The following is a 13,322-nucleotide window of genomic DNA, read 5'->3' as shown; positions in this document are numbered from 1 at the left end:
CCAATGGCTCTGGAGTGATTGAAAAAGAAAGATGAGAAATCAAGCAGGAGAAAAAGAAGATGAGAAGGCAAGCAGGCAGGGAAACTAGAGTAACAGAATGGAAGCAAGCAGACTAGAAATGAGCATGTTCAATGTTTAGTGCAAAGACCTCGGGTGACACAGTGACTTACGAGCGGGGCTGCTAACTGCAAGGGTGGCAGTTTGAATCCACTCGTGGTTCTGTGGGAGACCCATGATGAGGCTTTCTACTCCCGTAAATGGTTAATAGTTTCAGAAGTCCACAGGGACAGGTCTACCCTGTCCTACAGGGTTGTTATAAGCTGGAATTAACTCAAAGGCATTGAGTAAGTGAGTTTTAGTGCATAACAAGGAATGTAACCAATGCCAGTGGATTAGTGTAAAAATTGTTGAACTTGAACCTCAACTGCATACATATCTTCACTGAAAACACAATCAACTGTTATCTTGAAAAGAATAGAACAAAATGGTCTCCTGGGTCCTTAGAATATATGCCTGACTCCATGACATGGGGCAGGAATTCTCATCCATTCAAAGTTAGAGAAGAGCTTGAAAGCATTTTGGCCCCAAGACTTCTGCTCATTTGTTTTGCCACAGAAAATCTCATGGCCCGTGCCAGGGTCAGCAGGAACTGGCCCTCCATCGCAGTACCATTCATTGTCAGAGCTACCCAGTTTTGCAGGTGAGCAGTTTGTGTCTCTGCAGAGTTCCAGTCCTGTGGCTAATGCCTTGCCTACCCTGTAACAGATAGCGATTCTGGGAGTCTTACTGCAGATTTTGGTTCGATATAACATTATTTTGCTAGTTCTGACATCAGCCACATGTCCAACTTTGGCAAAATTACATTTTTGCTTGTAGGGTTTCCTTTAATAAAAACAGGGCTGGAGGTATGTAGAGATAATGTTTGTGAATATAGTTTAGAAAATCATAAAAGCTATTTGTTTCTGAGAAGTTTTAAGAACATATCTGACTAAGACTTTAGTCGCTCAATGTTTTAACGTGCCCAGATGAAAAAGCTTAATGGGCTTAAGTTTTTACTAGCAATTCATTTTAGTAACAATAGAGAAATGATATTTTTGTTTTCAAGAATATATAACTCGTACATTCAAGGGGATTTCAGAAAGTTTATGGTACAATTTTATTATGTATGTATGTTTAGATACACCTGAGGGGGCTTCAAAAGGTTCTTGGAAAATGGAATTAAAATATAATAAAATTGTTCCATACACAAAATTGCTCCTGTATAACAGAACCCTGGTACCAGAGTGGTTAAATAATGGGCTGTAATCTGCAAAGTCAGCAGCAGTTCGACTCCACCAGTCACTCTGAGAGAGAAAGGCAGGGCTTTCTACAGCCCTAAAGAATTAGTATCAGGGCAACAAATGTACAAATGTGATTGACACAATGGATGGATGTATGGATTGTGACGAACTGTATGAGCCTCAACAAAATGATTTTAAAAAAAGGAATTAGTATCAGAGACTCCCAGGTTCTACCCTGGCATGTCGGGCTGCTAGGAGTTGGCATCATCTCAATGACAGTGACTCCGGTTGGGTTTATCTATCTGAACCTGAGAAAAACAATCACCATTTTTTCTCCCACCCACCCTCCTTTTGGGCCCTATCAATTGTCCCAGCCTTACAAGTGAAAGTAAATTATACATCACTGCTGTGCTTTGTGAAAGTTGTGTGAGAGAGGGTTTGAATTGCTCATTTTTATTATTTCATTGATAAGACGGTGAAAAAAAATACGAATCAAGATAAGTTGTTGAGGTCTTGAAGGAATGTTTTATTCAAAACATGGAACAAATGTTCATAAAGTGAAAACAAATGTTTATAAAATGACAACTTGCTGTCAGAGCACAATGAATGGGTGAACTTACTAAGTTCAAATGCTCTGCAGTCAACTATGTCATGTGAACTATTACAATACAATATGCTTGAAAGGGGATTCTGATAGAAGGATGTTGAAACAGCACCAAATAAAATCAATCCCAAATTTGTGGAATTGCTTCCAATTCTGGGTTATTTTAAGTGGGTAAAAACAAACCCAAACAAACAAGCAAACCCACGGCCGCTGAGTCAATTCTGACACATAGTGATCTGATACATGAATTCTGCGACTGTAAATTCTTATGGGATCAGATAACCCCATGTTTCTCCCACAGAGCATCAGCTGGGTTTAGACCCTCAATCCAGCAGCGCCACCCAGACTCTCAAGTGGGTGAAGAGAAAGCAAATTAATGGAGAATTCCTCCATATTTGACTCTTCAAACTATCTGTACAGAGACACTCTCATATTGGGAGGACAAACTGCCCTGTCTACTTTGTGGATCCTTCTGAGGGCAGTAGAAACTACTCAATTGTTAACTTAAGTGTTAGTGCTTAGAATTCATTCAGAGGCTCCACCAGAGCACAACTTAGCACTGTCCTTCCATAAAGACTAGCCTTCCACCATCGACTTGATTCCAACTCATGGGCAAGAAAATCCGATAGGGCAGCCCTTCTCAGTCATATGGGGTTGCTATGAAGACAACCCAGGGTTCTCCCGCTTCTCTGTTTCTATTACCATGGAGACTACCGTAGATACTCGTGTAGAAGCTGAGTTTTTCAGCACATTTTTAATGCAGTTTTTTTTAATATAAAATCATTTTATTGGGGGTTTTACAGCTCTTGTAACATTCCACATTATTGTTTCATGTACATGTGTACATATGTTGCCACCATCATTTTCTTTTCTTTTTTTACATTTTATTAGGGGCTCATACAACTCTTATCACAATCCACACATATACATACATCAATTTTATAAAGCACATCCGTACATTCTTTGCCCTAATCACTCTCAAAGCATTTGCTCTCCACTTAAGCCCTCTGCATCAGGTCTTCTTTTTTGTTCCCCTCCCTCCCTGCTCCCCCCTCCCTCATGAGCCCTTGATAATCCACAGATTGTTATTTTGTCCTATTTTGCCCTATCCGGAGTCTCCCTTCCCCCCCTTCTCTGCCGTCCATCTCCCAGGGAGGAGTCACATGTGGATCCTTGTAATCAGTTCCCCCTTTCCAACCCACTCACCCTCCACTCTCCCAGCATCACCCCTCAAAGTTTTGTGGTAAAATTAGGTGCCTTGGCTGATAGTTGGATTGGCTTCTATTCAAGTATATATGGTAGTTTGTTGTTTTTTCCTTCAGAAATGATGAGTCATCTGATAAGGAATTCAGATTATTTTTCTACGCAGTCAAGCACTTAACCATTGTACCAGCATAGCTTTTGACCAAGGACCATAGGCCCTTCACATGAAAGTTGATACTCTAAGTTATAAACTGCTGGGGATGAGCTGTCTACATTCAGATAGCAAAACAATAGCTTCCTATGCATACCTCTTTATAATATAATGATTTCATGTGTATAACCCATCTATATTACAGGATGACAGTGCAAGTAGAAAGAAAAATAGAGACAGTACATGGAGGTTTGCTAGCTTAACTTTCCACTTTACAGAATTCTTATTAATATAAATCAGGCAGGTCTATTATAATTGTTGTATATTCTCTATAGTAGATATGTTATCTCATTAGTCTTGACAAAGGTCAAGAAACTGGAAGTAAAGCAGTACGTACAGTATTAAGTTTCAATTTCCTTCATTTAAAATTAAGATTCTCCATCGCTATATTTCAAGCTCTCCTCTTGCCAACTCTAAGTCATTGCAAAGAATGAGGAATGTGCAGTTGCTTAATAAAGCAAAGTATTTAAATTACCAGTAATGCGGTAACTAAGAAATGTATAAGCTACTGGGAAGATAGGCAGTTCCCCATCAATGGCCAGTGGAACCAAATTTAAATAAAACATCACACGTTTGTTTCTTTCGAGGTGGGTAGCTCATGTACTTGTAATGTTGACTATTTCCAAGCCAGCAGAGATTAGGGAGTTACTTGGTGATAGAGATGGTCAGCAGTGTGAATGAACATGCTTCTTTGCCGGGAAAGATGGCTGTTCTTCTTTGTCCTATAGGGTCACGCTGAGTCAAAGTCGACTTGATGGCAATGGGTTTTACATTTTTGGATCGTTTCCATTCTTGGGTGCTATAAACAGCTGACTTGAACTACTACTCGCCTAGCGGTCTTGTGGTTCAAACACACCCAGTGGCATCGTAGAAGGGCTGGGGATTTTTCGCCATAAGTATTACAGAAAAAACCACCAAAATCAAATGGGATAATTTTACTTTGCACACCTGAGGTCGCCGTGAATTAGAATTCACTTGACAGCAATGCATTTAGTTGGGTTTTTCGTTAATGTTGGAGCGAATATAGGGGTGAGTGTCACCAGCGATAACTGATTTAGGTCAATTGGAGGTGGTTGGAGAAAAGACGGAATGTTGCACTTTGGCACTCAGGCATTAAGAGTTGTTTTCATAAATCCTACTCTGTCCACTTCAGAGGCTCCTTTCACTCTATGCCTTATCTGCCACTCTACTTGAAGCCCCCGCGTGGTTCACATGGTCAGCTTTCTTGGCTGTTAATCTTTGGAGTGGCAGTTTGAGTCCCCCCAGATATGCCCTGTACGAAAGGACTAATGATCTGTGGAGTCAGAACCAACACAAATAATCCCTCCCAGTCCGCTGTCAGTGTTCCCCACATTTTCCACAGCATTCTATCATCAGCTTCAAAGACATGACGTTTGTTAGCGAAGTTATAACATCTATAGCCTGACTTCATGAAAATTTGCCATAATAGTAGATAATTTTGAATCTAAAGCAAAATATTGTCTTTTCTAGTGTGGGGTAAAATCGTTTCACCAACTTGGAGAGCTCGGGGATGGAAATTCAGTGAAAATTAACCCAGTGTTCTAACCATTACATCAACAAACTGAGCGTACATGACACAACCATTCTTTAAAAAGCTTTCAGATTGCAATAGAATGATGACTACCTTTCACAGGAAGGTTATGCATGATTGGGGCCTTATCATAAAAAAGTTTACTGTAAGATGGGGAACCGTAGTTATGCACCAGCACACAAAGTCTTTGATAAACTTTTATCTTCTAAAATGATTTACACAGATTCTTACTACAAAGGTAAAATCACAGTATTCTATAGAAGTATCCGATCATATTGTGTGATCTATTCACAGACTGAGATCTACAGGGCAAAGGAGATGGATGCCCACTCTGTATGAACAAATATATACATAACTTTTAGGCATGTAGTTACCTGAAGCTGGGGGTTTTGTCTGTCTCCCTCCCCCCTCCCCCTCCCCCATCGGTATATCTAGCAACTTTTTTTTTTTTGTCAAGGCCATAGTGTCAGGGTAGCACATAGGGTCAACTGGGAGTCACAATCACCTCAATGGCAGCAGGCCAATCTGTTTTCACAGCCTTTTAAAGAGGCAAAAAGACATTCTTAGCTCTAGGGTGTGGGCTGACTTTGTCCCACTGGCCACAGTTTACCTATCCTTGATCTTTATCAAGCACTACTTAAGGGCATGTTAAATATTTGTTGGTTTTTAAATGGCTGCATTCAATTGCACAGTATCTAAGCCATACTGCCATAATAAAGATAGCATAGTCCCTCTAACAAAAGATGGCACCAAAGGCAAAGAAGGAATTCCCTGCCCCTCCCCAAACAGAAGCCAAAGGAAAGGCATTAAAGGTCAAGAAGGTCTTGTTGAATGAAAGGAGTCTGCAGCCGCAAAAACAAAAAGAAAAAAGGGGGGGGAAAAACCCTTCAAGGCTAAGAAGGCAGCCAGATACCCTCAGAAGTGCACCCCTAGGAGAAACCAGCTGGACCACTCTGTCATCATCAAGATCCCCCTGACCACAGAGTCTGCCAAGGAGAAGATTGAAGAGAACAACACATTAGTGTTCATTGACATCAAGGCCAACCAGCAGCAGATCCAACAGGGGCAATCCAATCCACAGCAGCTCTGTGACATTGACTTAGCCAACGTGAGCACCCTGACCACAGGACTGTCGGCAAGAAGGAATCTGTTCCATTGGCTCCTGACTATGAGTTAGAGTCATCCAGGAAGATGGCATGTGCCTTTACTCATGGGCAGGGATTTAAAATGACAAAGAGCTGACATGAATCCTAGGTAGAAACCAGTTCGAATAGCTTCCTTAAAAAGGCAATTTTGGAACCCATGGATAAACATGTAGTCATCGTTCTATTGCACATCCGGTCTTTAAGCATCAGAACCAATTCGATGGCACTGAGCAACAACCCATTTCTATACTTCCAAGTCTCACAAACTATAGCCTAAAAGTGGGCGATGGCACAACCCGAGGCTCTAGTTCACTATCAGCAAGAGTGCCAATGGGCATGTAGACATATCATACTGAAAATCAAGCAAGCTATCTGTCTTTCAATAAACAGGCTGAATTCAGTGGTCTGCTTTTGGTAACATACAAATGCTATGAGGTGAACAAAGCTCAGCAGCCAGGACAAATCTTGCCACGCTGGGTGTTACCGATAAAGCAGTACATTATCTGAAATGAGAAAGAATTGGCAGATACACAGAACCACATCAACTCAACAATCCATCCGGTATCTGATAAATAGAAAGGACATTGACAAACCAGGAACCCTGTCAGTGAAACTCCATGTCAGCATTTTAAAACAAATTCTTTGCCATTTTCAATACGTCAGTGCAGGAGTGGAGTTAGCTTTAAACTCTTGTTCATTTAGGTTTTAACAGATGCAGATTTTTTTAAATCCCACAACTTGCTGAAAACATAAATTTAAATATTCTAGAATTGATGCATTAAAAAAAGCTCTACCTCATTTGCTGCATTATGCTTCAGTGATCACTATGGCAAAATTGACCCTTCTTTATTAAGTACCGCATAGGTTCATTCTTTACATGACGTCAAAATGAATTCACAATGCCGTAAAGCTATTGGCTCCATTACTGCAAACTCTGGGATGCATATTTGCACAAAATAGTTGGTGCTCCCCTCCCCCCGCTTCCAATTCTTGTTTTCTGTCAGTCAAAGGCAAATCTGTACAAGCTAGGATGTTTGTATTCCTATTCAAATGCTTGCCTTTTATCCACTTGCCTTGGCTACTGTGGTTTCTGAGTCTTGGGATTTGACACTCTCTTACCCACCTTTACATTACATGATGATGGATGCTCCTTCCCTGCTTGTTGCTCCCTGTTGGGGGTCACCATTGTCAGAAGCATGGCCTAACATGATTGGTGTCATGGCCCATGATGTGATTCAAAAGCAGGCATGCCACAAAAAAGAAAGGGCAGCATCAGTCACAGAGGAAGTGGCCTGGCTCTGCAATGTATAATTATAAAATGTAACTGCAGGACTTTAAAAGTTAACATTGCGTATGGATGTTTCAACTTCAGGGGAAAATAATTTTAGACCTGACTCTCGAGAACTTTGATTATGAAAGATAGTCTATGAAGAGTTGCCTGGCAGGTGACTCATTTAAAACACAATCCTGGCTTCTGTTTTTTATAGCCACGTGGCCTTTACTGGCATGTCTGTAACAACCATGTGACATGATTTTTAGTGCTGGTCGTCTGTTAGCCATGCTCCCTTCGGGTTAAAGGTTGGGAGGAAGAATGTGGTGGTCTCAAACTGTCCTTTGGGAACACCAATCCCCCGAACACTCACATTATTCTAGTCTTTTATATTGCTAAGTCCTTCCAAGTTTAAAAAAGACATGTTTTGTATGATAGTTTGCTTCTCTACTACACCTGACATCATTTCTGACACAGAAACCGACCAAGTATTCTCAATTAGTTTGAGTCCTGTAATTGCGCATGTGAAAAAAAAAAAACACACCAAAGTACAGGATCTGCTTCATAAAGGCAGCTCCAGTGAGCAAGGGCTTATTTATCCTAGAAACTCACATTCAGGCTGTAGAATAGATCCGGGTTACTTTCCTAGCAGCAGACTTACATGTAAAGGACATATGAAAACACTATGATTTCCCTGGACTATCATGTGAACAAAGATGTTGAAGGCAGCAGAAGGAAAAATGTTTACATAATACGTGTTTTTAACAGTGTTGTTGGGTTGCGGTAGTCAACAGTTGGGCAGGGCAGCCTGGAATTGTGACAGGGTACCTGGAATAGATTCCACATCGCATCTGAAAAGGAATATGAAAATTAAGAAAGCCCAAAAGTCTCCAAAAGGAAACATCTGGGGAGTCAGGACACCAGCACAGGGTGTTCGTCAGTACCTTCTCCCTGTGATGTGGCTACGAAATTAAGTGCTGTGGTGAACGTCCACTTATTCATAGATAACTACTGGAGATATGATTAGATATATTTCCCAAAATTTGAATATAAAATATAGTCAACAGTGAAGGGAGGTGGTATAATAAAAATATTGTTTGATGGTTCAAAAGGTACTTTGGAGCATAACTCTGCTCATTATACATATCAGTCATTGTTAGACGGTAGCTATACCAAAGTGCTGGATATTACAGCTCTTCAGTTGAATATGAGACTAACTTTACCTGGTGGTATAGTAGTTAGCAGTTGGGATGCCATCCACATGGACGGCAGTTCAAAACCACCAGCAGCTCTAGGGGAGAAAGACTGGGCTTTCTACTCCCTTAAACAGTTACTGTCTGGTAAGCTCACAGGGACAGTTCTACTCTGTCTTAAAGGATCATTGTGAATGGGCATAGGCTCGATGGCAGTGAGTGAGAACTTGACAATATAGAGTCCAGTTAATGGAGTGATTACATTTTGAGCTGCGAATCCCAAGGTTAGCAGTTGGAAACCACTCATTGCGCTGAGAGAGAAAGAAAAGGCTTCCTACGCCCTTAAACAATTACAGTCTTGGAAACCCACAGGGCAAGGTCCACTGTGCCCTATTGGGCTGCCTCGAGGCAGAGTTGACTCAATGGCAGTAAGTTCTTCGTTTGAGTTCACATAGTTGACTCAATTATTAAAAAGAGAAATGTGTGTGTATATATAGAAGTAGACTGAGTACATAAAATTGGGCCTATGGCATTTTAGCCTGTTTTCCAATAAAACCATTGGTACTCAATATGTTTTCAGTCATCTCGATGATTCTCTCATTCTTGCTGTGGGCTTCTCTTTATTTGTTTGCTATTTCCCTTTACTTTTTCTTAACTTCATCCTTCCAATTCTTTAGTAGACGTACGAGCATCCTACCTTTGGCTATTTTTATTCATGTAAGGTATTTAATTTAAGGTATTTAACAAAATGCTTTTGTGCAATCATTTTCACCTCTAAAGGGGAGACTATGGAGAGAATTTAAGGGCGATGGTTTGGTTTCTTCTTCTTGAAAAAGGCTAGACTGAGAATCAAGACACCTGAGGGGTTTTTTGGTGTTGGTGTTGCTTTTTGTCTTAAACTTGACATGAATTCACTGCGTGACTTGGTATAAATTACTTTGCCTCCTCAGTGCCTATGTTTCCTCTTCTGGAACATGAGGGAAAGTCTAACCGTTCCTCTAGTTCTGCCATTCCTCGTGTGTAATTGTGATAGCAAATAGACAATAGCTATAGAAGGCAGTCCAAATATATTCATACTTTGCCTGTAGATCTTAGTCTGTGAATAGGTCTGTTTAATTAATAATATCACCGCAGATTGGGAATTCTCTCACGGCTGTTCCTTGGGACAACTCAGGACAAACATTGCTTCTATTCAATGGATACTTTCCTGGGATAAAGGGTACTTTCTTAGTGGTTTCGGAATCCCTAGCACGAGGCATGTAGCAACAGTTCATGAATGTTCCTTCCATTTTGTGTTTCTTCATCTCCCAGAAGTTTCTCCTCGTAAGTGTGTGTGGGCACAAGTTCACTACCTTTATAACACAAAAGATTCAATGTCTATGGTATCTACTCATTAGCCTAAAAGAAGTTATTTGGGAAATAATATTGTAATGCGAAACGGCAAGGCTAATGCTTTCAGAAAGAGACTGGACTGACTCATAAAGAATTCAATCTTCACTTCCCAAATAATTGACTAAATTACTGCGAGGACTCTGTACCGGTGCACAGGTTGTATTTATAGAATTTCACTTCCTGCTTGAAACTGTGACATTTAGAGTCAAAAGCTTAAAAACATACTTGAAAAGGCTGCTTCAGAAATAATAGTTTTAAGCACGTATTTTCATTGCTTAAATTCTGGAAGTGAGTTCAATGTGAAATAAAACACAAGTCATGTTTGCCATCAAGAATAGAAATTGAGTGATGGAACTCTGTTAAATGAAGTTCCCAAATTTTTACATTGATCTTGCAAAAAAGAAAAAGGAAACTTGTAGATCAGGGATAAATCTCAAATTGGAATACAGACATTTTTGGGGGGCAAATCTGTTCTATTACTATGCTTTCTTTGCATCTTAAATTTTATATTTCTAACATTTAACGATGATAAATTGTAAAGGACACATGTAAGACTATAATGCAGCTAAATGATGCATTTGTAATTCATGAGAAACAACATAATTAGTTCTCTAAGGGTTCATCAATATATTATTCTACTAAACAGAATACTTGAGAGTCCCACTTGAGTTTTAAATGCAATATGAAGCCTTTATTTTAAGCATGGCTTCCTCTGTGTAATATTCTCATAATTATTTTCCAACAACAAGAAATATTAGGTTGATTATTTTTATTCAGCTGTTAGCCCCTCATGCTGTGAAGAAAGCAATTTCACGAAATCATTTATTTCAATACAAAACTGACAGATTTCAGGAGTTCTGTTTAAAATAAGGGAAAAGAATCTGCGTCTAAAATTTTTATATTTTAAGAGGTGAAAAGTTGATTTAAAAGAATTATTTTTAAAAGCCCATATTTATTAAAAGACAGCAAAGTTCTTATCTTTCCCTCGAAAAAACAAAACCCCTCCACCACTACATATGAATAAATAAAGTTGGGTTTCCTTAATACGGAGTTGGTTTCATAGAAATAAATTACCATCCTTCAAAATATAGCAATATTTTTGTATTTACAACCAAAATCTGAGGTTGTATTTTTTACTTTGAAACATATTAATATATAGAAGACAAACTGATTTACACATGTTTATTTTATGAAACCAGTGTGAGTATTCTCAACAACAACTTGGATATCACTTAAAACATAAACAAAAATGTCAATGTGTATTTCCTAAACTTTGAGGTATGTGTTAATGCAAGTCATACAGGTTATGCATCACATAATAGTTTGCTTTAAAAAAAACATTCATGCCTGCTAATTGTCTCTAGAAATCTTAAAGCTTGCAAATTATATCGTATTTTATAAAGGCTGGTTAAGGCCATTCAATGCCGCTTCCTTCTAAACATCGAGGAAAATTTGCTTTTCAGCTACTATTCTCAGTTTATTTCGAAAATCCATGAACCCAAATATCTTGATACTGTAGCATGTCAATGTAACTGGTTCTTTAAAAGAAGAACCCAAAGTAGCAAGCATAAAGCCATAGGGCATGCCCATTTAAATGTTACCAAAAAGACCAATGAGATTTTTATTCCTGATGCTAGTCAAGAGTAGGGAACACAGTGAGGGACTGTTTGTTACATTAATTTTAGACAGTTACAGCCTATAATTTCTCCTAGATATTAATTGTTTATAAAGGGGGATATATAAATAAAAGTCTGGAGTGAAGAATAAAGCACAAAAGGAGTCGAATAGTGGATTTAAGAATACAAGGTGGATGTGGTAGTTAGGTTTTCTGTGCCAACACAGCTCCAGTAGGAACATGTGGGAGGAGTCTAGCTTGTCAATCAGGTCACAGCTTGATTGGGGTGCGACCGATATAAATGGTTTTCTGTGGCCAGCCTCTTTCTCTCTTTCTCCCTGGAGGCAGCCCATACTCACCCTCTCTGCTTCCCTTTCCTGTTGCCACTTCAATCCATGCTGATGACAGCCAGAGCTGGAGATGTGGCCACCGCCAATGGATCTACAAGACTTTGCGCCCAACAGCCTTTGATCTCCCTGCATTCTGCATCATGGGATGTGGCTGCCTGAGGTCGAAGAGGGATTTATGGACTAGTATTGGATTTATGGAGTAGTATCGTACTTATGGATTTGTTCTGTACTGGGCTGGGGTGTTTGCTTGATATATAATTACTTATTGATATAAAACCCTGCCCTACACATATATGAGTGTCCCTGGACTTGTTTCTCTATGCAATCTGGCCTAACGCAGTGGACATTTCAAAATTAGCTGGCAGGTTTTCAGAAGTGGAAGAACATATGACCTATTATCCCCATGATGAACCTTCAAAGGTTAAGGTTTAAATACATCACCAAAAGAACAGCATTGGCCATTTAAATCATATTGAAAAAATGTTTAATATTCCATCACAACTCTAATACACACATGTACACAATTAAATGCCTGCTGTGAAATTAGACTGTACTTTTAGATACTGTTACCTCAGTGTAAAATAGGTATAAGTGGCACTATAATTTAAACAAATCCAACTGATCTAATGGATAGAAAAGTACTGTAGAAAAGGGAGAGCTTTTGATGATCAAAACTCAACGCATCCGTGGGATCTGCAAAGTTCAGAATAAATGGTGTTTCCTTCCAGTTGTGCTATAAGAACAATGTTTGAGACTTAAATTCTTTCTCTCAGAACATAAGGTGAAAACTCTGATTTTAGCCTCAGAAACCACACTCATCCCCTTATGAAGCTACTCTTATGCTTTAACACTAGGTACTTTGCTATGATCCTGAGTCAGACTTGCTTGTGGAGGAATGAGTCATTGGGGCCTGGAAGCTCAGGACCACGGTCTTGGTCAATTATCACAAAAAAAAATGTTCTACCTCCTATTTTGTTGAGTAGTAGCTGGGCTCTTCCAAGCTTATGAGTGGCCACCTAAGGTACAACTATTGGTGCTTTCCTGCCTGAGTCAAGAAAAAGTGAAGAAAACCATCAGTCCTCAGCCTCCATGTCCCTGACCAGAAGGACTAGATAGTGTTAAGAAAGAGACTAAATCAGCAAGGCTTGAAAAGAGTGGGAGGAAAATGGAGGACCAAACTAAACATCATTTAAGGTCAGGCTTGGTCCTTGGATAGAGACTACGGGAAGCCATTAGTGACCTTTCATCTCTGAAAATGACTCATCTCCTGGCTTGATTTTCAGGCAAACAACAGACAACTCTATAAAGGAAACAATATCACCAGTGAGGTATGCACATCTTAGAAAAATCCACAATTTGAGATCAAAGGAGCAACGTTTATCCAAGGACAAAATTCAGAAGGGTTATGAAAGAGGAAGGAATGGAAAGGGGAAAGACAGGAAGAAGTAGAAGAGGTGATGCCACTTCAATGACATGAAACGAAGTATGTCTGGACAATAAAGACACG

The 13,322-nt window shown here is 39.6% G+C and overlaps 1 protein-coding gene and 1 pseudogene across 2 annotated transcripts in view; one reads left to right on the top strand and one right to left on the bottom strand.

The window, feature by feature from the left end:
- Positions 1–13,322, bottom strand: part of DIAPH2 (diaphanous related formin 2) — a 925,981-nt gene that overhangs the window by 94,071 nt on the left and 818,588 nt on the right. The gene's annotated exons all lie outside the window — the stretch shown is intronic.
- LOC142434722 (peptidyl-prolyl cis-trans isomerase FKBP3-like) overlaps positions 5,001–13,322 on the top strand; it is a 37,250-nt pseudogene continuing 28,928 nt past the window's right edge.

Source organism: Tenrec ecaudatus, chromosome X (assembly GCF_050624435.1).
Source record: "Tenrec ecaudatus isolate mTenEca1 chromosome X, mTenEca1.hap1, whole genome shotgun sequence".
Lineage (NCBI taxonomy): Eukaryota > Metazoa > Chordata > Mammalia > Afrosoricida > Tenrecidae > Tenrec > Tenrec ecaudatus.
The sequence above is the reverse complement of the archived record's forward strand: the minus strand, read 5'-3'. Positions and strand labels throughout refer to the sequence as shown.